The 24,818-nt window shown below is 46.5% G+C and overlaps 1 long non-coding RNA gene across 3 annotated transcripts in view; it reads left to right on the top strand.

Annotated features, from left to right (window-relative positions):
- The window catches only part of LOC107033821 (uncharacterized), a 263,656-nt gene that overhangs the window by 29,956 nt on the left and 208,882 nt on the right, over positions 1-24,818 (top strand). For all 3 annotated transcript variants that reach the window (XR_012059198.1, XR_012059199.1, XR_012059200.1), the window contains 2 exons: positions 14,344-14,451; positions 16,457-16,650. This is a non-coding gene — a long non-coding RNA (uncharacterized lncRNA). The remainder of the gene's footprint in view (positions 1-14,343; positions 14,452-16,456; positions 16,651-24,818) is intronic.

Here is a 24,818-nt window from a genome sequence, read left to right on the forward strand (position 1 = left end):
CTCCAGCAGAAAAATGGGCCAAGGTTATGAATAAACCAATTTACTAGAGTAAATGAAGAGAAACAAATTAAATAATAAAATACAACTTCATATTTCTTATTCTGGCTAAAATGATGAAATTTGATAATGTCAAGTGTTAGGGACGGCAGGCGTATGGGGTAGGTCTCATGTTCTGCTTGGGGACTGCAGACTGGGGCAGACATTCTGGAGAGCAGTCTGGCAGTGTTTGGCTAAGTCAAGTGTGCTCATACTCTGTGACCCAGCACAAAAACGCTCACACACGTCCATAGGCGACCTGTATGAGGATGGGCTTGCAGCACTGTTTATGGTGGAAGGTGTTTGAGGCAACCCAGCGTCCATCCCCTGGGGAGTGGGTAGTTAAAATATGGGGCTGTTTATCATGGGGCACTATGCTGTAAGTTAGAAGCAACGGACTAAATATTGATGGACCTTAAAATATAGTGCATAATTAAAAATTGGGAAATTGAATGAGATTACACAAAACAATGCGTATTTTACAAGAACAGATATAAACAGAAAGATGTGGATTAAACACATGAGAATGCTTAGGGTTAGAGGGACAGTGAGTCTGAAATAGGCATTAAAGGGGAAAAATAATAAAAGGACAAGGTGTACAAAATAATGACAATAATGTGCCCTAAACTGAGAAGAGTGATTAATTTTAAAAGTTTTAATCTTAAAAAATGAAGAAGGAAAAATTTTTTCAAGTTTCCATTTACAGTTGTCAACGTCTCTGCTTTTCTGTCTTTCTAAGTGAAATCAGGAGAACATTTTAGAGCACATCTCATTCTTTTCAGGAAAAACAACACTTGAATGACAGCTTTGTTCTGTAATGTAAGGCCAACCTCTGTGACTTCACCAAGTCAGTCTATCCTAGAACTGGTGGGGATGGTTGCTGATGGGTAATTTGTAGAAGGGCAGAAATCCTTCTTTAGGAGTAAAGAATGGAAACTAACTTCTTTTGTGGGGGACAGTACTGGATCGCGATTATTTAGACTGAGTTTCCTCGAGACCGTATGCCCCCAAAGGGAACTCAGTGGAGTCTGGCCTGGTGACCCAATGCCAGGCTTCGAGGGGGTCTGCCGGGTGCTGCAGGGAGAGGAGGGATGGGGCTGGAGCTGGCATAGAGGTAAGCGAGGGCTGGGAGCTCCTCCCCTTGTCCAGCCCCTTCTGTTTCAGGGAGCAGTAGCTGAGCATGCGATGGGGAAGCAAAGACCTTGGGAGGCCAAGCTTGATTCATCCTTGGCCAAGCCCAACTCTGCAGTACCTTATGTGGAATTGTTTCTCTGGAAGAAACTCTACTGTTTGCATAGGAATCTGGACCAGAAAGGGTGTTATCACTGCTGTGTATCCAAATACATCTATTTTTGACAGAAATCGGTATGGCAAAGACCAGAGCCATAGCAATCAGACCCGGGGTTTTAGTTGTGGACAAATCTGATTCTCTGGTCCTCACTTTACTTGGAGTTTAAAAGTTGGAATGGCCCCTTTGGTTTTGAATAAACATTGGACTCATAGGCAATTCTAGGCCAAGGAAATCCCAAGAAAGAGAAACTGGATATCCTGATAATTTGGATAGTGATTTAAATGGTTAATTTGTATGTTAAGAAAAAAAGGGACAGTCCTTTGGTGAAGTGGGTAATACCGGTTACACAACCAGATTCCAGGACTTCAGTAAACAATTCGGAGTCCCCAGTATGTGCCAGGCATTATGCTAGAAAATGAGATGGATTCAAGATGACTCAGATATGACTTTCTCCTAGAGATCATAATGAAGTGATTTTTTTTTTCCAGATAGCAAGGAATCAAGCTCCTTGGGGTTCATTGTGATCTTAATTGTAAGGTTAGGTTAAGGAGTGTCGTGCATCGGTTATTGAGCTGGAGTTTACTGACCCTCAGTAAAGGTCAGCGTGCTCACACTTCCTCTGTGGGTATCCTAAGACAACTCAAACTCTAGAATCAGTACAGCCGTAACCTCCCAGCCACTCATTTAACTGTGTTTGTTGTGGAGCTCTGGGCTTGACGTTCAGAGATGCCTGGGAGGGTGCTGTGGCTTTGTACTGCTTAGGTCCTGCTGTAGCACTGGGTCAGGGCAGTTGTTGGAAGAACGTCTCTGACAGAATTATCTTAACCTTCTGGGAAAGAAAGGCTTCACCTTGCAGGGACCTCTGTGGTCCTTTTTCTCTCCGGTCTGTTTGTTCTCTCCTTGTCTGTCATAACCATGTTTACGCACCACCCAACCCTTCCCATTAAAAATGACAGAGATGATGGGGCCCTAATGAATCACTCTCCAAGCATCTAAGTCACAATAATCAATTATAGCTCCCTGTCAGTAGGACAATGATCTCTGTGCATTGGTGATCTTTATATAAGTTTGTTAAGAGATCCATTAGGCGGGGGTGTGGACTCTCTCTCCTTTGATATATTGTTCTGACGAGAAGCCACATGCCTATGGGGCCCTTCACTCACAGGACTTAAAGCTTTGAGTCATAGATCGGCAGTGTGGGAATTAAGAGGACCTTTGGGATTCAATAAATTCTACCCAAGAGAAGGTATCAGATTGTGTTGAAGGTGTTGCTTTCCTGCACGTTGTGGGGAAGGCTGCCATGTTTGGGGCTTCACTTTCTTCCTCTCCCTGAAGAATCTACCCTTTTATCCCATCTTGGCGCATCTCTAATTAGGGATTAGATAGACCTGACAAAGCTATAGAGCAGAGTAGGTGAGTCAGCTAGCTATAAGGGTGATAAGTAATCTGGGGTAAAGGAAACATAGGATCCTGTTTAACAAAGAGCTCCCCATAGTTGAATATAGGGCAGAAATTCTCTAGGAATCATATATATGAATGAGAGCAGGCAGCTTTTTTAATTTGGGAAAGGATAAGAAAACACGAGTCTTTGATCCTGAACAGGGAGAGGTGCCTGGAACTTTCACTAATGAAGTGATGAGCTCACAGTGTATGCGGGTTCAGGGCACAGGGCTGGATAGACACCTCCGGGCAGCATTGCGCTGGTGTGCCCCTTTCTGCTTGATCTGCTGTAGAGTCTTGCAGGGGCGCTGCCATCTCTCCTCTACAGGCTTTTGGGAGGAAAATGCACAGGGGTGTCTATTTGCAGAAATCTGCATGCAGAGGAATCCCAGAAGAGTGACCCTCGGGCACAAGGGTCCTCCTTACACTTGCCCGTGTTTATTGCCACGTCTCCTGGTCCTTGTGGCCCTCAGCCTCTACCCTCTCCAGCTCTTCATCTGGGCTCTATTCTGTCCCCTGTAACAATCCTCAAGGAGGTAGGAAGAACCAAGTGAGTCCTCATTCCCTCCCTCCCCTCTCCACCTGATGAGGGTCTGTTCCTGAGACCCTCCCAGGTCTGAATCAGGTTCCCTAGACAACCACCAGGCTCCGGTGTCCTCCTCCCTCAGGTCAGTCTTACTCCATCCTTGTTCCTCATTAGTGAACGACTAAATGGCCCGGTCTGTACACACTGCACCTTGTTTAATATTTGTAACAATCCAGTAAAAGAAAATTAGTATCCCAGTTTTACAGATAAGAACATTTTGGCTCAGAAATTTTAAGTAATTTGCCCAAAGTCACTTACCTAATAAATGATACATCTGGAGTTTTGTCTTGAGCCTGTCAAACTCTACTTTATTTTTTTTTCCTTCTTTCTACTACCCTTTTAAGCTATTTGATGGTGTGGATGAAGTAGTTTCTTTCTTCTTAACTTGAATTCTTGGGCTGTTCACCAGTTCCCCACCAGGGGCCTCCTTGGCTTGTATGTCCACTCCGTACAGAAAGAAACTTTGAAGACAGGCCAACTGGGCCAGCTTCCAGCCCATTGCCAATCCATGAAATCAAGTGGCAAATATTAGTAGATGTTCTTGGCTGGGGATTTTTAAACCAGTGGAATCTTTCCTTTAGTGATTATGCACATTTGATTTGTTCTTCAACATATTTGCTCACTTTTTTTTGTGCAAATTTCAGAATATTGATTTTTTCTATCGTTGTTGCCTAATTAAAAATTATTCTATTGCAAAGCAATGGTTAAAAAGAACTATTATCATTTACAACAACTTGTCTCTTGAGTGGGATTTATATTTCCTTGGAAACTACAGAGCTAAGATAACATTCTGAAATAAATTAGATGCTGCAGGGTCTTCCTCCATTTCAAATTTTTCATCCTAATAATTTCATTGTTCTTATCAATTGTTTTTATAATTAGTAAATGTATTAATTTACTAATAACTGATTTTTAAAATCTGTTTATGTGTTAGGTTTACATATGTTTCATTTTTGAAAGAGAGTTCTTTTACTAAAAATGTTTGAAAACCACTGCATGGTCTCTCTGAAAGCCCTCATTTCCACCTCACTCTTGCTATGCCCACCTTTGTAGACCCCCTACCTGCTTGCTTTTGCTCCAGTCTTCATAGCTTAGCTCTGGCTCCTGAATTTTGGAATTTCTTTGATTCCTTTCTTGCTATTTTGAAACCTGCATGGGGTTTTCAACTTTGTAAATTTCAGCATCTGCCATTCTTTCAGGTCAGGATTCTCCTTTTCAGTGCAGCCCTGCAGAAATAACTTCTGAGGCTGATCCTACAGGTGCATTCTGAGCTGCGTCCCCACACGGAGGTGTGGACTAGTCTAACTTTCTCTGTTCACTACTATCGGAGGGGGCCATCTGGGAGCCTCAGAGTTGGGAGCCTGAGTTTTACACTGTTCTCGTTCACACAGCAAGTGTGCACAGGAGCTGGGAAGCAGGCTTCTTGGCAGCAGGACCTACTACCCACTGCCTGATAATTTTGGGGGCATTTAAAACACAAAAATTTTCATTCTTCAAAGTGAGCAGTATTGACAGAAGCACAGAGTTCCTGAGTGCATGCTGTACACTATGCTATGTGGTTCCTTGTGCATTTTCTCTTGTTTGCTTCTGGCTTGAACTAAGTGGAATAAACAAAACAAAGAACCCATTAGAGAGCACTCGTGAGATTGGGTTGAAGAAGTTTGCTTTTATAGGGGAAGAAGTAAAGGGAAGTGTTTGCCACCAGGGCAGGGATTTATTTATTCTGCTGGTGGGTCTCAGATTACACCTAAGGGCTCTCCGATGCCTTTGGAGAGCCCTAAAGGATTCTAGGTACATGGGTGGGAGCACTGGCACTTTGAACAGAGCCAAGGGGATGATTTCTGAAAATGTTCAGGACACCCTCATTTGCCAAAGAACAAACAGCATGAGAAGGCATGGTCTTTGTTTTCAAGGGGCTCATGAGCTGGCTGGGAAGAAAACGGACGATCTATACAAAGTCATTAATGGTATAGTCATGCCTGACACAAACCTTCAGGGCCCAGGAGGATGAGTGATTTAGACATGCTGGGGGTCTGGGCAGCCACTCAGGACAGTAGGGCTGGTCTGGGCCATGTCTGATGTGTGCTTCCTCATGTGCTCCCCGTTCCTGTCATTTCCCATGTCTCGTGTGCAATCCTTGTCTCCACGGCACTTTCTGCTCCTGACTTGCGAGGAGAGGAGCTCTACCCGTGTTACTTTAAGTCGTGGCGGGGGGGGGGGGTGCATGCTGGGTATAGAGGATCATGTGAGGGGTTCTTATAAGGAACAATAGGACAGTGGGAGCTCATAGTATTTAACCATTCTCTGACTCAATTTCTTCTAGTGGGACTAATAATAGTGCCCATTCTCTGGGTTTTTGTTAAAAAATAAATTAGATAATCCATGTTTGGCTTAGCTCAGCGGGTGGTACTTAGTAGATTCTCAATATATGCAGTTTCTATGATCACTAATAATTTCTGGTTTCTTAGAACTTTTACTTGCTGTGGGCTCTGGGGCTCCATCTCTGTATTCCCCTCAATGACTCTGTCTTGGTTTCTGGACTTTTACTTCTTGTTGCCCTTGCCTGACTTTATTCTTGTTTCCAATATTGTCTTAGCAGTGACTCTGACTGTCTCGGAGCTCCTGTTTTGGGTTGGACCGGGTTGTGTGTGCCTGGCCACTTTATTAGCAGGCTTGCATTAGGTCTGTGCCCTCTGTGTGTCCAATCACCAGGGACTATTGGCAGGAAGAAACATACTTAGAGGCCTGTCGGGTGGGTGGATCTTGGTGTTGTGCTATCCACCCCTCAGATGCTAACCTTGTGCAGATATCTGCCCCATTCAGACCTACACACAATCTCATCTGCTCAGTGCGGAGAGGACACACAGATGAGGAATATAAGGTCCTTGTGAGACCTCACCACCAGGGAATGGTTAGGAGTGAAGGAAACTAGCATGCCCAGAAGACTATTACGTATGTCAGCTTCTGGGAGCAGAGTGAGGGGACAGGCTGGAGGGGTCAGTGGTGAGAAAAGAGATCCTGGGAGAGGACTTTGGGAGTCTCACAGGCAAATGGCAGCAAATATGTCAGATTTGGTGCTAAATGCTTTCATTACTCTTCACAGTGTGCCTGCAAGCACCATCACTATCTAAACCACACACGTGAAGGGACGGATGTGCAGAAAGAGGAAGTGACCTGCTGTCGGTCACACAGTGCCAGTAAAAGCACTGGAAAAGGAGTGATTCAAACCCAGGCGTGAAAGGTCCCACAAGAACAAGGGCACAGAGGGAAGAGATAGTTAAAGCTCATTCTATCAGGAAAGGCCCTTCAGTCAGGAAAGGGATTTAACTGCCAGGTGGGATGGTTATTGGGACATTTTCTTGGCTGCCGTCTTGGATGCCCAAGCCTCGCTCCTCGGCCCTGTTCTCCTGCTCCCTCTAGCTCCTGCTTCACGTGGACACCAGAGTGATTTTCCTGAAATCTCGGCCTCTTCATGTCACTTTTTTTGCTTCAAGTCCTCCCGCAGCTCCAGAGCTCTCAGAATAAAGCTCAAACTCCTTAGTGCATCATTAAATAAACTTCCAATCTGGACTCATCCCACGTCCTTGACCTCTCCTTGATGCTCCCAAAGCTGCCACATTGAACTGCTCACCCTTCCCTAAACAGGCCATCTGTTTTCAAGACTGCATATGATTGGCAGGCCGACATCCCTGTTCTGCCTGGAACACCATCTCTTACTGGCTAGCACTTTCTACTGAGCCCCTTTACAGGAGTTAATCTGTTAGCCTCCACAGGAACCCTGTTGAGCAGACACTTTTATTTCCATTTTATAGATGAGTAAACTGAGATTCAGAGAAGTTAAGATGCTTGCACAGGGTCACAGTCCTAGTAGGATCAGAGGCAGGGTTTCAACCTGGACAGCTTGACTCTAAGGCTTGTACTCTTCCCCCCCAGCCTGTGTGGTCTCCCTCCTCTGTCTTTTCACTGGGAGGATTCTTTCTTACATGGACCAGATCAGACACCTCTTCTGTGGCATTCTCCTTGATTACTCCCTCACCCCCAAACCTCTCTGTTCGATGAGTCACCTCTCCACAGTGTTTTGTTCAATTCCATTATAGCATTTATCACATCTTATTAGAGTTATTTTTTAGGGCTTTGCTATGGACTGAATGTTTGTGTCCCTCCCCAAATTCGTATGGTGAAGCCCCAACCCTCATTGTGACTGTATTTGGAGATAAGGCCTTTATAGAGGTAATTACGTTTAAATGAGCTCACATGGGTGGGGCCCAGATCCAATAGGATTAGTGTCCCTATATGAAGAGACATCGGGGAGCTCACTCTCCCTGCCATGTGAGGACACAAGAAGGTAGCCATCAGCAAACCAGGACGAGAACTGCTTTGAGTTTGTCAAATTAACTTTTGTGAAATGGAGCACAGGGTCCTGGATGGTGAGCCACAGTTCAGCAATCTTCCACAAGGGGAACTGAAATAGAGAGGTGTGTTGTTCACAGGTCCGGGAGGAGGTGCACACAGGGCCACACGGGGAGATCAAGGCAGGGTGCAGAGGGAGGGGCAGGACCACCTTGGGTACGTGCCTTTGTTAGGGTCTGTGGGGTGGAGTGCTTTGGGATTCTGGGATCCAAACCAAAGGGCAAGATTTTGGTGAGCCCCGTGGGGTTGCATAAGGCAGATGGGCTGGTGGGGGCAGTGTTGGTCACAAGGGCTGTTGGGGAAGTCCTGTTGGGAACGTTCATTTGTTCGCGGCACTGTGGCTGCTTTCTAGGGCATGTGCCTGCAGCGGGGGCTAGTGTCAGTTTGCGGTGCCCGCGGTCTGCGTGGCCAAGCAAAATGGCAGCAACTACATAAAGCGGATGCTGTGTGATCTTGGCCTGAGACTTGCAGCCTCTAGAACTGTGGCGAAATTGATGTCTGGTGTATGGTGTTTTGTTATGGCACCTGTAGCAAACTAACAGCAGCTCTTTCTTCCCTGATTGGGTCTCCCTTCTGAATGTGGGCTACTGGTTGGCAGGAATCCTCTCTGTCAGTGGCCCTGTATTCCCAGCATCTCGCTTGGTGCCTACTGATTGAAAGCGTGGCATGCTGGAGGCTCTCGGGAAGTTGGTGGAATCCAGCTTTATGGTACCCTCACTCCCTGGGTCCCCAGGATCCCATGGCTCCACGGCGACTCAGAGCACCCTCCTCCTCTCCTGCCTGTGTTCACCTGTGCTCCGGGCCCCCGGGAGACTCTGCAGGTGGGGCTGTCTCTTCTGCATGGAGCTTTCACTGACGGCTGATTTACTAGCTCCTTGCAGAGGGCTTGGCGGCCTGCTGTCTCCTCTGGCCCTCGTAAAGCCCCCCCCTCCACTTCGCCCTGTGCCAGCAGCCGCCCCGCCCACTGCCTGGGCAGGATTTATGGCAAGGATTCATCAGATTAGGAGGGATGGGACGTGGTACTTCTTCCACTGTGTGCAGAATGCAGTCTGACGACATTGCAGGTCCCTCTGCCTGCTGAGCAAACCCACGTGGTCATGCTTGGCATTTTCCAACCTGAGGAGTCATTTGGAAACATTTTGATTTGACAAGAAATAACTATAAACATTCTCTGGGGCTGAATAGAAATTTAACTTTTTCAGATCCTTCTTGTACCACCTCCTGCCAGGCTCTGGGACTCCCCAGTGTTCTGCTCACAGCAGTTTGCTCTTTACCAGGACCTTGGGCTTACCTAAGGCAGCCCTGGGCTTGAGCCCAACCTCCACTTTTCTCCTCCAAGAATGAAATATTCTCCCCAAGCTGGGGAAGCTGCTCACCCGCCCTCTGCCTGTGAGCATCTGTGAGAGCATCACCCCTTTCATAGTTTGACTACTTTGCTTCATAGAAAGTTCTCTAAAACTTAAAAAATGTTTTACCTAACCTCTTATTTTTGCATCCACTGGCCTTCCTTCTGCCATTCTGGACAACAACGAAAGTGATAAAAGATCTGCTCCATGTTTTACACAGAAGTTTTTCACCAAAAAATGTTGTATTAGTAGACAGCAGTGGGTCTCATCCACCCAGCATTTATCAGGAGGCTGCTCTTCTGGGCACAGCAGAGGGAGAGACGTGCACAGGGTTGCTGCGTGGGATTTTGGGGTCGTGTGCCACACAGCTGCGGGGAGCTCCATGCACACAGACCACGCAGCCTGCACAGTCATGGGGGGCTGTTTCGTGTGGACAGGGCATGCTTCTTGCTGTTGAAGCCCTCACATGGTATTCAGGGGTCCTCCAAGTCTTCTTTGCCCAGCTGACCCCCGTTGGCTCTCTTTCAGCAGTTCCCTCTTAGTCATGGTTTGGGGTTTGGTCACCATCTTGTTCTTTGTCCCTTGAACATGTTCTCATCTGTCAGGGTCCTTCTGCCAGTGTGGGGCCTCCAAGTACAGTCTGAACACATCACCATGATTTAGGACGATCATCTCCATCTTGGACTTTGAACTCCTGTTCAAGCAACCCTCAGGGAAGGGCCATTGGCTAAGGTTTTGCTTCAGCGAGCGATTTCTAAAAATCAACAAGACTTGGAGATTATTTGACATGGATTAAAGGAAAGAGATACCTATTCATCAGCCAAGCTGACATGGCATGTGCCATTTAGGATTATGGTGATCTCCTTATATTCTTGTCTTCCTTATCAGTTTCTTTATAGGAGAGGCTGAATTTAATTTGTCTGCATGTTTTGAGACAGCAGAGTACCTGGTCCAGGCAGCTGCTTGCTAAAGTGGAACAGATGGCAGCTACTGGGTTCAGGCCTCGTTCTAGGTGTCCTGGTGGAGAAAACGTGGCTTCTGCTCTCACGGAGGCCTTGACATCATCAGTGAGTGGCTAAGTGGTGACTTTAGAGGAGGTGACTTGGGGGAGGCAGAGCTCCTGAGGGATGCCCACCATCTAGCGGGCTTTGCTGTGTCCTAGTGAAAGACTTTGGCCTCATCATCAGTGTGAGTGCCTTTTTTGACCTCCACAACCAGAGAAGTTAACTCATAGCTATTTTTGGAAAGTCTAGACTTTCTAGGGACCATTTGAGGCATCAAGAGGAAAAGTCTTTGCAAGACTCATCTTTCGATTGAGCCCCAGTTTTCCCGGGGACACCACTGTCAGTTTGTTGTGGTTGTACAGGTCTGTTGGGGGGCAAGATGAAAGTGTGATGCGTCGCCCTCAGGTCACCTGCCCAGAGGTATTTGTGTTGGTGCCTACGTGAGAAAATCAGACATTGAAAATATCACAGTTAGGTCATGGGACAGAAAAAGCAAAGAGGGTGAGGTGAGGCTTTGCAGAGAAGGGAGGAAGCGGGGAGGGAGGGAGGCTGGGCCCTGGAGGGAAGGAGGTGTCTGTGCTGCCTGGAGGCCCTCTCTGGGGAGGGCTGCCCAGGTCACCGGATCCCGCAAGTGCTTTCCCGATCTCTCAGTGTCAGCCACGAGCTATAATAGCTCTCCCTCCCCTATTCCAGCTGACTCCTTCCTGGTGCTCCAGGGCCCGGCAGAGCCAGGCCTTGACTGCAGCTCTCCTGACCCTCCGTTCTGCAGTTTTCCACAGCAACTCATTCACTGGTGTCCGTGCCATGATTTCAGTGGCTCTGACCACATAGTTCTCATCATTGGGCTGAAGAAAGGCCACTAGACTGAACTTCAGCTTAAGACAACAAACCAAAGCAACCTCAATTTTTGGTATACCTCCACACCTCTCCTCCCTTGCTTCTCTGTTTCGTTCCAGAATGCCTATAACTTATTGCTGTGACATTTTGTAAATTTAGTTGGAGGTTGAATTCATAATAGTATTTGGAAACTACCTTAATTTTATAATTAAAGATTAAGTGGCTCATTCAACCTTCTCCATCTCTCCCCACAAATAATCTAGCAGTAAAACAAATCTCTGCTATTAAGTGGTATTTATTTAATTGTGATTTGCTGTAGAGCTGTTTAAGAGCGGGTCATTAGGTTAAAATCATTGTGCTTGTCCTCGGAGCAGAGGATGTCTCGCGCTGACTTACGTTGGGATGTGCTTTCCCTGAAGCTGAGCTAACACAGCCGTGTTTACATTACGCACATTCTCTAGCTGCTGACATTTTTTGTTCCTCCAGAAGGAAAGAGATGCAACGTAAACAAATGACCTTATTTGATATGACGTGTCAGGTCAAGCTGGACCAATGGTTGATACTTTCCACTTGCACTAACTACATTTCCTTCCCCTCCTTCCTAATCTTCCTCTTCCCTAAGTCAATGTCGAAGAATAAACTAGTCATTTCGGATGATCTGAATCCTCTGTAGCTTGTCCCGAGTCTCTGAAGCTGAATAGATGCTCGAGGTGCCAGTGACCCTGTAGGCTCCTTATGCCCAGACCTAAGAACACTACTTGAGCTCCTGGTTTTCTCTAAGTGAGTAGGAGTTTGCAAAACCACACAACCTTTTTTTTTTTTTTTTTGAAAGGTGGAAATAAGGCAGAGTTTGCATAGAATGGAAAAGGACATGCAGGGAGGGCAAGGCTCACCACAACCCCCACTTACCCCCCAGCCTTTCCTCTAATAGTTTTTCCAAAGTCCCTCATCTTCTTCCCACTCAGAGCCCTCTTGGCTTTGCATTTTCTAGGCAGATGTGAGAAGTGTCACCACGTTTCCTCGGAGGACCGGAGCAAGATAAATGGGCGCTCCGGAGCAGGACACCTGGATGGCAGTCTTATCTAGAGCCCAAATGGGACCGCATGTGCCCGGTGTTTATTTATTCTTCTCCTGTTTGGAGACTTTCCCTGATTAATTACTTTCTAGTAATCGAGGCTGCTAACCAGTGTCTCATCTGATTAACCTGTAGTTCAGCCCTGGGTCCCAGAGGGTGGGCTGGCCATCCCGCCTGGGGAGTGAAGGAGGTCATTGGCCAGGGGCCCCTGGGATGCCAGTTTGGGGCTCGTTTATTTGCTTTAAGTCTTGTTTGCTATTCCTGCTGCAGTGACTGGCGACAGCTCCCCCCAAGTCCCATCCAATCTAATTGGCCTGCTGAAACAGCAGTGAGCGCGAGATTTAAGAAATGTTTTCTTTGAAAACTTCTGGTCCGACAGACACTTTGAGATCACATTTCACCCTGTTTCAATTGCACGCCATTCCCTGGGCCTTTCAGGAGAAATATTGTAAGTGAGTCTTACAGGAGAACTGCTGCTTTGTGGTTTGGGGGGGCCGATGAGCTGGAGGCTGGAGGGGCGGCTGTGCCGAGGCAGCCCGGCATCTTCAGAATCTGGAGCCCCTGCCAACGTTAACACGTCCGAGGAGGTATTCAGTATCAAAGTCTCTAATATTTGGCTCCATAAACACGATACCGGTTGCAAAAACAAAGCTAAGGAGCTCATGCTGATTACTTCAATAAAAGCTGTTTAATTATGAACGTTTGGGAAATGAAGTTACCAACAGGACCAGGGGAGCTTTGGCGTCCAGTGTCCCTGCTCCCAGCATGCCACTGTTACACCAGATTGTCCACTCAGCTGAAAAGTCTGATGCTGAGCAGAGCACACCCTCAGCCCTGTGGGGATACTACTTACTTGCCAGTCGTCTTACTGCAGTGGCAAATTTGGGGAATTGATTAGTGATAGAATTATCGATGCTCTCAGTACCATTTGCAGGCCATCTGAGGGTTACCTGGGGTGGAGGTCCAAGCTCCCAGTAGACCTGCACTTCTTTCTCAGTAGCTAGCTGACTTTTCCCCTCCAGAAGGCAGGGTTCCAGGACTAGGCAAAGTAGAAGAGAATTCTGAGCAGGGAGCCAGTGGGTCTGATTGTGACTCATCCCCGGATGAGTTTTTCTTAATAACAGTTTAGGGAACGTAATCGTATTAATGCTCCTGTGTAATTCTCACTCTTTATGTGGTTATAAATAGTTATTTTATGTCACATGGAATAGGTAGAACTATCCACGTAGAAGTTTAATGAACAAAAATCGGAGCTGGATTTGTGTTATGTGAGGAAAGAAATGTAGGACCTATGCGTTGTGAAGGAGTGAACTCTTCCTCAAAAGTGATTTTTTTCCCCATATATTGATGATTCTTTCTCAAAGAAGAAACTTTCTGTAGGCTAAACATTTCTGGTGCAGATCTTTAAAATTTGCTCTTACTCATCAGCAGATACCGAATACAAATTGTGCCTGACCAGCCCTGATGACGCCACGCTGTAAAACACTGAAACATTCAGAAACTCCTGAGAGACTCCTGGCTGTTGTGCCCGTGCACTGAAGCACGGTGACAGGCACTTCGCTTCAATGCAAAGCGGGGATAGTTACAACCGCCTCACTGCGCCATGATGATCGGTAGACGTGATGCGTGTGAAAATCAGTTAGAAAGTATAATATGCAATGCTAGCTATAGTTTTTTTCTGTCTTTATGTATTTTAGTTGCTTCTTTGAAGATGTTTCAACTGCTGCTCATAGCTGCTTCCTTATTTTATGCTATACAGCTTAGGCGAAGACCTGAGGACACCAATCAGAGTGAATCAGACAAATTTTTAGACGGCTACCTGTCACTGGAGACATTGCACGAAACAGAGGAAAGAGCACGGAATTTGTATCTAGAGAATCCTGAGTTCAAATCCTAGATCTTTCTTTAATAAGTCGTGTCTCGCTGGGCAATGTTACTTAACATTCCTGGGCTTAGTTTTTCTATTCTATAAAACAGGAATAACAATGCATATAATGAGAATTTTGTGAGGCTTGTATTTTGCAGGTTGCCCCCCCCCCAATGCCAGCGTCAATGGGCATTTGATATTTTAAGTCCTTTTTCAGGAGAATTTTCCTCTGTTAGGTTAATAGCTGTGCCCTAGATGGTTTGGGATTGCTGACATTCTGAATAACTATCCAGTAATTTATGTTTATGGCCATTTGTGTAAGTGTGTGTGTGTGTGTGTGTGTGTGTTGGGTCTTTGTGTCATAAGGATGTTCTGTGCTTTTGTGATGACTGAATATGTTCTTGATTTTTATTTCTCTTTAAACAATATAGCATTCATTCTCTTCTTCCAGTGCACAAGACAAAGACAATGAGCCAGGAAGAAATTCTGACTGTTGGGGCTAAGTTCTTGCTTTAAATTCAGACTGCTTGAAGAAAGTCTGGAACCTCACAGGTGGCTGGTGAGATGCAATGAAGGGGAGGGGAATTGGGGGGAAAAAGGGAGGGAGGAGGGAGGGGGTGACTCTGATGTTTTGTTGGCTGTCCTGGAGTTAGACTTCAGGCCCTGGGGCATTCACCTGGAGAACATGTGCCAAATCTTTTCTTTTTCCCAACTTATACTCAAAAACTGAAGTGAAAGCGTAACTTTTTATGCATGGTATACAAAGTTAAAATAACACCTTAAATTCCTCTGAGTATGGGTTTGTTTTCTCTCCAAATGGTCAGAGTTACTGAAAGAAACTTAGAAAGAAGGTTGTTTGAGGTTCACAGGACCCTCTGGGAGGAGTCCACTTAATCAGACCAGCTTTTGGGACTTCGAGAAAGAGCAGTGCAATGTCGTTACCTGACATTAGCATTACCAGTGTAATGCTAGTTCCCTGGGGCTGCCTGTGTCGTTCTTAACTGGAAACACCAGACTTTGTGGGGCAAGGAGAGGAGGCCAGGCTGGGAATCAAGCTGCCTCGCTCCTAGTCCGAGCTCTCCTGCTGTTTGTGTGACCCGGGATAATTCGTTTACTAGCCCTCAGTCCAGTCCCTCATTTGTTTAGTAAGGCTAGTACCACTGCTTCCTTAGAATCAAAGGTGAAGGTACAAACCAACTAGGTAACGAACTGCGCAAGAATTCTGCCAAGATTACAAAATGCTATACAAATTCAAAGGCTGATTAATGCTGCATAATTTAGCCACTTTTAAATCCTTCCAGACTCCATACATGGTCTAACGTGCTGGAGCAACGATGGCCTTAGAGGTCATCTCATTTTGTGCTCTGATTTTACATACAGGAGTCTGAAGGAGAATGGCAAAGAGAGAGGGACTTGTCCACGGAGTAATATGGTATGTTAGTGCCAGGGCTGTAGCTGGAACTAGGAGATTCCCCTGAGATGCGTCTGACAAGTGTCTCAGACAGAGAAAGCACATCGTCAACAATGGTTGAGCTCAAATGAAACCACTTTGGGTGTTACGAAACAATGAAATTCACAGAGAATCCGGCGGTGTCAAGAGAATGCAATTGTGAGGCCATCCTGCATTGCTTGGCTTTGTCTGGGATCTGCTTACTTTCCAGGCTGTTACAAGCTCTGTCCCCTTCGGGAAGCGCACTCTTCAAGTTTCCTTTTTCCATCTTCTGACTTCCCACGTGACTGTGAGGTTTAGGGACTCAGCACACAGGGCTTTGAGTGGCTGGTCACCTGGTTACTTGGAGACAGATCCATGCCTTACCTCCTCACTTGGGAGAAAGGAGTGTGCCTAGGACAGAGCCAGCATCTGAGGAAGGACTGGCCTTGTAGGTGAGGGTCCTTGCCCACGAGGGTTCCGTGTGTCTTTTTCCACAACAGCAAGGGCTCTGAAGAGCCTACCTGCGATGGTTCTCTGTTGATTGCCCTTCCTTTTATCCCAGATTTGGTTCTCCATAATGGACTTGCGGGGTACCCAACCCCAGCCCGAGTCCTAGACTCAGGCATCCCATGAAATGTAATCAGCAGTGGCTAGGCAGTCGAGCTTTTATGGTGTAGTCACTAGATATTTTGAATTTTTGATGCTTTCATTTTCATTCTACATTGAAGCTTCTCCGCTTCCGCAACTCAGTAATTAACACCTTAGGCCGGGAAGCCTGCAGTCGGCGATGGGAGGCTGTCTTCTCCGCTTCCTGTCTTGTGCTATTCTTGCACTCCCAGCATCTGTCCTGAGTTGGCTCTGGGTCTTCCAGGGCCAAAGGGAGTGAGTTAGGGAGCAAGAAAGACGCTGCTGGATGGGGCCTACCACGATCAGAGACTGTCGCCCTCAGGGTCTGGTGGGAGCTCGCTGCTCATACTGGGGATCAACTGCTCTTCCTTTAACTCAGTTGATGCCCCTTCAGATCAGCTACTTGACTCCAGCTACCCATGTCTGGCCTTTCTTGGGGTTATTTTGCTGCCCAGATTCCAGGAGGAGTCTTATTAACATGATATATTCTGGTACCTTTCTACAGGGTCCTTATGGAACTCCAGGGAAACTCCAAACCCAGGCCATTTCCAAGGCAGCCTCTCTCCTCCCTCTGCTTTTAGGAGAGCCCATCACTGCCTCTCTCTCCTGGGCTTCTCTAGGCTTGGAGCCAGCACCAGTCTCTGTGCCTTCAGACCCCAGATCAAGCTCTCCAAACTGGAATCCTGAAGCCTCCCACAGGTAAAAGGGATGCATTCCCTTTCTTTTCCTCATGGGGTGTGTGTAGGGGTGGTGTAATGCTTAGTGTTCTTGCCACAGAAATCCTTTCTTCTAAGTCTCTTCAACCTCAAAGATTTCAGAAAGGATTTTGGACTACGGATTGTAAATGTGATAACATTTCCTTTGCAAGTCCTGCACTGGTGGGTTAGCATCTTGTTTTATTATGTGTTACTGGGAAGAACCCCATTGTTAACTCCCGTTACCCTTCCACTTGAGGTGCAGGCAGATCACATGGGAACCTGCCCTGTCTGCCTTGTGGGCAGGTGTAAGGGATTTCAAAAGGGGTCATGGAAGGAAAGAAGGTTTTGCAAACTCTAACATTCTACAGAAATGTTGGGAATTATTCTTGACATCCTTTTTAATGCAAATCGGAAAATCTGATGTATCAGTAAATCATGTTTCTATCCTTTAAAATACATTTTCGGAACTTTTAATGACACTAACTGGCATTTTTGGTCATTGAGGCAGTTCATTAGGCAACAGTGATATCCAAGATCAGGCAGGTTCAGGCCACGTACATCTGTCTCTTTAAAAGAGAAACTCCACTTTTATTAATGACTGTCTTTATGTCAGAGGAGGTGGCCTTCAGTTACGCATAGGCACAGACCAAGAATATCTCACCACAGCCTTTGGTATGAACTCTTGGTATCCCAAAAAGAGGAAATATGTTTTTACATTTGTAAAGGAATTCAAGACCTTTATGGTCACCAAGAACCCATAAAAGCAATAAGCCATATATGTAAAAGTGATCTGTGGCTCTGGTCCTCAACGAGCCAGTCTCTCTGCTAATCAGTTTGGGAAACAAACATAAGCAAGGAGAGCTTTGGGTGTGAGAGTGTGTGGTGTCTGTTGGTGAGTGAGACTTCCCCTGAAGTCATCTGGCCTTCCTCTACACTTAATCTTTGGGAAAACATTAGTGTTTCAATAGGTTTATTTTATGTTTTTATATGCCAGACATCAACTACAGCAAGTAAATAAGCAAACGAGAAACAGGTAGAGCAAAAGCAGAGAAATGAATGTATGTTTCCAATCCCCCATTTTTAAAGTTTGAAGTTTTAAATGTTAACCAAAGGGTACTTCAGAGCTCTATGTACTTTCACCTTTACCTGTCCCAAGTGTATAAGCTCTCCGGAGGAGTGAATGCTGGCATGAGAATCTTCGGTCTTTCCTGACCTTTCTAAATTATAATTTCCAGATCTAGTGCCATATCTTTTCTTTATCTTTGCATATATTAGCCTAGATAAACTGATCACGTGTGTGTGTGTGTGTGTGTATGGATTTTCAGAGAGAGAGAGAGAGAGCATGGTATATAGGGGTTAATTCTATCCAAAAGTTGGCACACAGGATTTATTACGTAGCCCCCAAAGTGGCTAAGTCTGACAGTTAGTCTTTCAACAAGTATTTGTTATCTCCCATGTTCCAGGAACTCGGAGAGTTTCTGGGGCTACACAGTTAATTAAACCCTGGTCCCTCAAGGTGCTTACATTGGAGCTGGATCCCTTTCACCGTTGTACGTGGAGCACAGAGCTTGACGATTATTCACTACGATACACATTTATTCTTTGTGTGGTACCCAAACGATGAGACAAGCCTTGTTTAAACACATTTTAGAACTTTCATTTGAAAGTGCTTTTTCCATAAAACATTCCTGTGTGTAGAGGTCGTAGTTTTATGAGGAGCGGGGATTTTTCTTATGCAGATTTTCTTCATGAATTTGGAGTCACTGATGAAGTGGCAAGGGTGGGAGATTTAGTGGGTGGCAGGGAGATACACACAGCATCTTTGGAAATTGCCAAAATCAACACGAACAAGATGTTCACTCTCATAGCTTTCAGAATTTGGATCCAAAAAAGTATTGTGGTTATGTCTCGGACCAAGAGGAATTGTTTTTTATTTTACTGCAATGTTGCTGATTCTGCCGTTGGCAACAGAGCTTATCATACCATTCTTTTGGAGAGATAAAGCAAACTGTGTCTGGTTCTACTTCATTCTGAAGTGGGGCTGCCCATGGATCTGGAGTAATTAACTCAGTTGATGGGAATCTAGGGCCAATGAGGCCAAGTTGCTGTTCTGATTCCCAATTAGACATGAGTCACCTCCCTCCACATGAAAGAAAAGGGGATTCTTCCTTGCCTGTGGATGCCGCATAATGCCAGCTGCCAAAGCCAATTACATGACTGTGAGAAGACATGGGGAGGGTGTGAAGACTTGGTCTCCCCAGTCACGTCTCCCAAAGGAATAGTTCAACATACTTTGTACAATGGCTTTATCAGTCCAGTTGCTGAGGCTTTGGCAAGCACTGCAGATTAATGTCTACCCAAATGGAGCCCAGGTCCACTGACAGCTTCCATCAGCCAAGTGAGCAAGTCTGGTTCCAGGGCTTAACTTTGCCTTGATTTTTCCTGAGATAAGCGGCCCCAGTGCTTGTACTGCCAGAACTAGTTCCCTCTTCAGCAGGGTAGGGTGCTAACTGGTGTTTGAGTCTCCTAGGTATGCTGTGTGAATTAGGCTGGAAGTCTGCCTAAGAAGCAGGCCTCTGGTGTCTGCTTTTCCAGGTGTTAATCAGCATTTCGGACATGCCCTCAGACACCGTTTTTCTTGAGACCTCACAGTTTTTGAGAAAATAACATCGCCCAGTCACAACCTGCTTCTTGCCAAGATCTCCCATAAAATGTGCAACAAAGCAACACTTTAAAGATGGAACATTTCTTGTTGATGGAGTAGTCACCAAAGGTCTGATTTATCCAGAAATATAGGAGACAAGAGGGTGGTGGTTGAATGGCTGCACTAAATTGAGGTAGATGGAAAGAACAAATCGATCTAGGTAGCAGAGATTTGCAAAAGGATACAGTTGGCTGCTGGCCTGGAGAAGGAGTAGGAGACAGATGAGAAGGTGGTGGGGCATGTGTCCCTAGTCAGTTCTACAGTCCACAGCTGGGTGCCCTGGAGAAGGGGCTGGAGGTGGCTCATGATCATGGAATATGCGTTGACTTAGCACGGGCCAGGCTTTCTAGTGGTGCAGTGGACGATGGGATCTTTTCAGCCATGCTTCACTACAGTGGCTTGGTAGATGTATAGGTAAACTTTCCACACTTTTCCAAACTAAATCATATGTTATGCACTAAAGATAGAGTAGATGTCCCTAGCTCAGACCTTTTCAGTATAAATTTCTTTGCAGTCATTCTTCTGTGTCTGATTATAAATTTTTATCAGCTTCTTAAAAATAGCAATCATGCCCACATCCTTCTGAGACCAGACTGGATCCATGGTATCCTCCATACGGCTCTTCAGCCTGGGCTGGAATTCCATTTGCCACATGGAAGCCCCCTCATTAACAGTTGTTCCCATTGCCCAGAATCTCAGCACAGAGGGCAGAAAAGAACCATGAGTGGTGGTTGAGTATGGTTTCCCAGAAAAAGCAAAAGATCTCAGTGGCCCATTCGTTCCCTTGGGGGATCCCCCAAAGGCTTTGGTCCCAATCTCTCTGATCTGACCTCAGTGACCCTACTGTGTATCCATGGCCTTCTCTTCCCCATCCACCTCACTGACAGACCAGTAAGCCACACACTTGCAGAATGGAGGCTATCAGGGGGTGTATGTTCACTCCTGCTTTTGTTCTTCTGTGTCTGTGTTTGTGTGTTTTTAAGTAGCTTACCACCTGGCTTAGCCAAGGCCACAGCAGAAGGAGAGGACTTTATGAGGAAGTAGAGGAAAGGCATTGTCTAGAAGAGTTGTGGCCTCACAGGCAAACCCAACTTGTCTCCTGGGCGTCTGTGCCGTGCTCATGCATGGATGTCACTGGTTTGTATCTCGGGGCATCCTTCACTAGGTAGCCCAACAAGAAAATCTGGAAGTTTCTTGTCACCCTGAGGGCACATTTTGCCTTTAACTGTTAAGCACCAATTACTCTGTCTCATTAGCACAGCTGTGTTCACGTGGGGTTCAGGGGACCACTTAGCTCCTGAGCTGAGACTCAGCAGGCAGTCCTAGCTGGGCAGGAAGTCCCTGAGAAAGCATGGCCAAACCAGGGCTGAGCTGAGACTCAGCAGGCAGTCCTAGCTGGGCAGGAAGTCCCCGAGAAAGCATGGCCAAACCAGGGCGATGCATCCCTGCCAGGAGATTCAGGTCTCTGTGCACCCTCGAAAGACAATGGGAGAGGTGGGATTATCTCAGTATCAGGAGGCCTGGGCTTCTTGACTTTTATGTTCACGGTCCTTTGTTAATCCACCCGGGAGAATGAGAAGGGACAATGGACGCCAGGCCACTTTGGTTGACACGGGTGTGTGAACTCTTTCCCCTCTTCTTCCCTGACCTGCCTGTGATCTTCTTCGGCATGTTATGTAGGGATGAAGTGAAGTCCAGCCTCATAGTCTAATTACAGCCCTGGACCTCTTCATTCTGCATTTGCTGTCACAGTTGACGTGGTTAGGACCCACTGGAGACCTCCAGGGCCCCCGTGTAGGGTATATCATTTCTTGAAAGACTCTATGCTTGTCTCATGGGTGAGCGCTTACAGTGTGGTTGCCTCATTCATTGTTCAATTGTTCTTTCCCTTTTGGACAGACACTGCCTGATATACAGGCCAAGCTTCAGGAGAGTGACTTCCAAATTATAGGGCAATTTTTAATTTGAACAAAGTGGTGCTCCTGAAAGTACCATCCTTCCTTGTCTTCTACCCAGTTACCTAGGGGTGGGGGAATGGGGCCCAGTTCTCATGGGGCCCAGCCGAGCCCTTCCCATTCCACCATAGCTGAGTCTATACCATGCACTGGATGAAAGGGGGGGTCAGAAGTGAAGGCTGTGGCTTGAGTCAGCGTTATCACTCACACACACACACACGCGCGCGGGTGCAGGGAATGCTGTGGGGGCTCATGTTCCAAATAGCCAAGCTCTCCCTCCCTCCTGACCCAGACAGGAGTTTTGGGAAAGTATGTATTCTCTTCCCTTAGAATGTGACATTAGGATGTTGAAAGCCCTGCATCTGGTCAGTTGATCTTCTTGGGATTAGAGCAGCTTGTGTTGTGTGGGTGCAGGCAGGGAGGATGACCTCACTGACCTCACTTATTAATCACCTACTGTGTATAGACCAGGACGCCCTTTCATGCAAACACTGTGGGGTGTGCACAGGTGTGAGGCAGGGGTGTGCACTGGAATGGATCAGTCTGGAGAAGATACAAGAAACAACAATGCATGTGGCAAATGACAGATGGCTCAATGGAGACAGAAGTTGTCGGGGAAGATTTTGGGGGAAACTGGGTCTGCAGGTGTTAAAGATGTGAAATAAGGGAGGTGGTTTCTGCCTCACACAAAGCGGGGCTGGGACTGGCAACTGAAATCCCCATAGGCCCCCAGATTTTCCAGAGATAGAGTGTTCACCTCGAGGCCACCTTCCCTGTAGTGGCAGGAAAGATTTTAAAATAAACGCAGCTGCTTCAGCCAGGTGCCCTGCTGCTGGGCTGAGGGACTTCTCAGTGCATCCAGACACAGGGGCTGTTCTGGTCTGCTCACCTGTCCGGAATTGTCACATTTTCGTTTTGATCTCTTCACTGTTTTCTTTGACCATTTAAATGACAAAAGGGAATTTCTTGGAGGGGGAATGTGGAGAATATTTTTAGCGTGAAGAACATTGAAAAAAAATAAGACAACTTCAAGAGTTTGAAATTTGACAGAAGCAGACGACATTTTCCATCCCCACCATGAAACTTTGCCCAATTTCTTGGACCTTTAAATACCACAGATAAGCTTCAGTTTCTGGCCAGCGGGGAATGGGGTTCAGGCAGAGCTCTGTGGAGGCTCAAAGTGACACCTGTGCAGGGGCTGCCAGTGGCTCTGCTATTTCAGGCCCAGATTTCCTCCTTTTACCCTAATGAGCTGGATGCTAACCCTGTATGTGTAGGATTTGGCTTCAGAACACCCAGTTTTAAATTCCAGCTTCACCCATTTACTGGCTGCGTGACCTTACGTGAGTCAGGGTGTTCACCTCTCTGAGCCTCTGTTTCCTCGTTTGTGAAGTCAGGATAGGTACCGTTCTAGACTCACGTAGGCCTTGGGAGGCTTATTTGCTTTGCTGTAGTGTTTTGTGGGCCAAGTGTGGTGAGGGATGCTGGGCATGTGATGTGGGGCTTGCAGCTTAATAAGAAGACAGGTAATCAAAGCAATAATTCTAATACAATGTGAGAAATGTGACAATGTGTTACAAGTGACTTAATAGGTATCTGTGCAGAGTTCAGAGAAGGCTGAGAGAAAAGTGCAGTGAGGGCAGTGGTAACGGATCAGGAGGAGCTGACGTGAAGAGACGTTTGACCTGAGGCTGGAAGGGAGGAACTGGGGAAACACGGATGGACATGGGAGGGCAACCTCAAGAGGTGACTCTGTCTGCACAAAGGTAGGGAAATGCGGAGACACCTCGCGGGCTCCGGATGCTCATGCTGGGGCGGGACCCAAGTGTGTGGTCTGTGGGTGAGGCAGGAGGGCTGGCTGGGAGCGGAGAGCATGCTGATGAGACCCCCAACGTGGAGGAACGTCTGACACTTAGAATCGGACAGGTTTCTTCTCAGCGTCTTTCATGATTGGCTTTTCTGAAATAGCCCTCTGGGCCTGCCCTCAGCCACCTTCTGGTCTGCTCCACTGCTTTCTTTTCCTGAGAGCAGTTCTCACTCTCTGAAATTATTTGCCTACTTTAAAACTTAACCTTGAATTTAAATTAAGTTCTTAACTACTCTATCCACAGTGTTTATACATATAGCCATCATAAAATAGACACAATAAATATTTGTTCAAAGGACAAATAAGCAGCAATGATTGTAGACATCTGAAGACAGAATTAGCAGCAGCCTGTATCATAGACTCTGAGAGATGCCCGAAGAGACTCGGTCAGCTCTCCTGAGGCTTCTGTGGATGGGAAGGCAGGAGTTCGTCCTCTTTGCTGCAAAGTCTTCAGGGTGGGAAACAGAACATGTTTCCCACATATTTGGGAATGACAGAATAAGTGTCTATGCCTCTCCTGGATTCTGCAAAGAAGAGAAGCAGAAAGAGGCAGTGGCCAGCTCAGAGAAGCTCGAGACTAGCAAGAAGGGACAGTCACCTCCGAGTTTCTGCCACAGACCCAGATGTCTCTATGACCTTGGAGGTAGGACACATGTCTGCTTTGGGCCCTTGGCATGTTCTAAGGTTTGACGCCCCCTTGGTTGCTCTGCCACCCCATTAAATATGTGATGTGCTGGGTTAACGTGGCTTCCTAGAATGCATCCCAGTCAAGCTCATTTCCACAATCCTTCACCTTGGCTGCTGTTGCCACTTTCATTTTTCCTTCGAGAAGAGATTTTCTGAAGATCTCACGAGGCCATTTATGATCTCTGACTCCTCCTAAATTGCCAAGTAGTGATGAGCTAAGAGAGGAAGCATTTGACATCTTTGCTACTCTTAGAAAGTTGGTTGCACATACTCCTGCGGAGAGCACCAGGGTCAGGCCATACGTGCCTTTTGTAACAGCCGTGTTTCTTCGAAACCCGTTAACTGATCGGCCAGTCCTCGGTTATCTGTAGAGACCCGCAGAAACAGAACCTCGATTCTCTAACTGGGGCACTATGAGTGATTTCTGTGATGCAAAACTGGGGGGAGGGGAATGGAGAGCTGGGGAAAGGTCTGGCTAGAATGTTTCTACTCAGCTCACCCATGGCCTGGGTGGACCTGCTTGGCCAGCTCCAAAGGACTGACGGAGAATTTGAAAGATTCCATTTCTCCTACTATACAAGTCTGCTTTGGGTCTCTGTCATTTTATAGTAAATGATTTTGATGCAGTTACTGGATATTTTGCACCAACTGCTTAACATTTCTGCATTGCTGTGCATGACTTCCTCTAGCAATGGTGAGGATTTTTTCACATTGGAGAGAGAGGCTAGCAAGTAGTATAATTTTTTTTAAGTTAAGCTGTAAGATATAGAGGGGTTATTTAAAGCACTGTCTCTTCTCATAGATGGAGAAACTCAGGACCCCCGAGGGCTGGGAGTGATACAGTTGGGGGTGGGGTCAGGCATGGCTGAGAAGCTGGCTGCCCACTGCCAAGCATCCGCAGTGTCCTCTTGGTGTTCACGCTGCTCTTCCTGGGATGTTTCTGCTGGCTTGACGGC

Source organism: Vicugna pacos, chromosome 15 (genome assembly GCF_048564905.1).
Source record: "Vicugna pacos chromosome 15, VicPac4, whole genome shotgun sequence".
NCBI classification, from domain to species: domain Eukaryota; kingdom Metazoa; phylum Chordata; class Mammalia; order Artiodactyla; family Camelidae; genus Vicugna; species Vicugna pacos.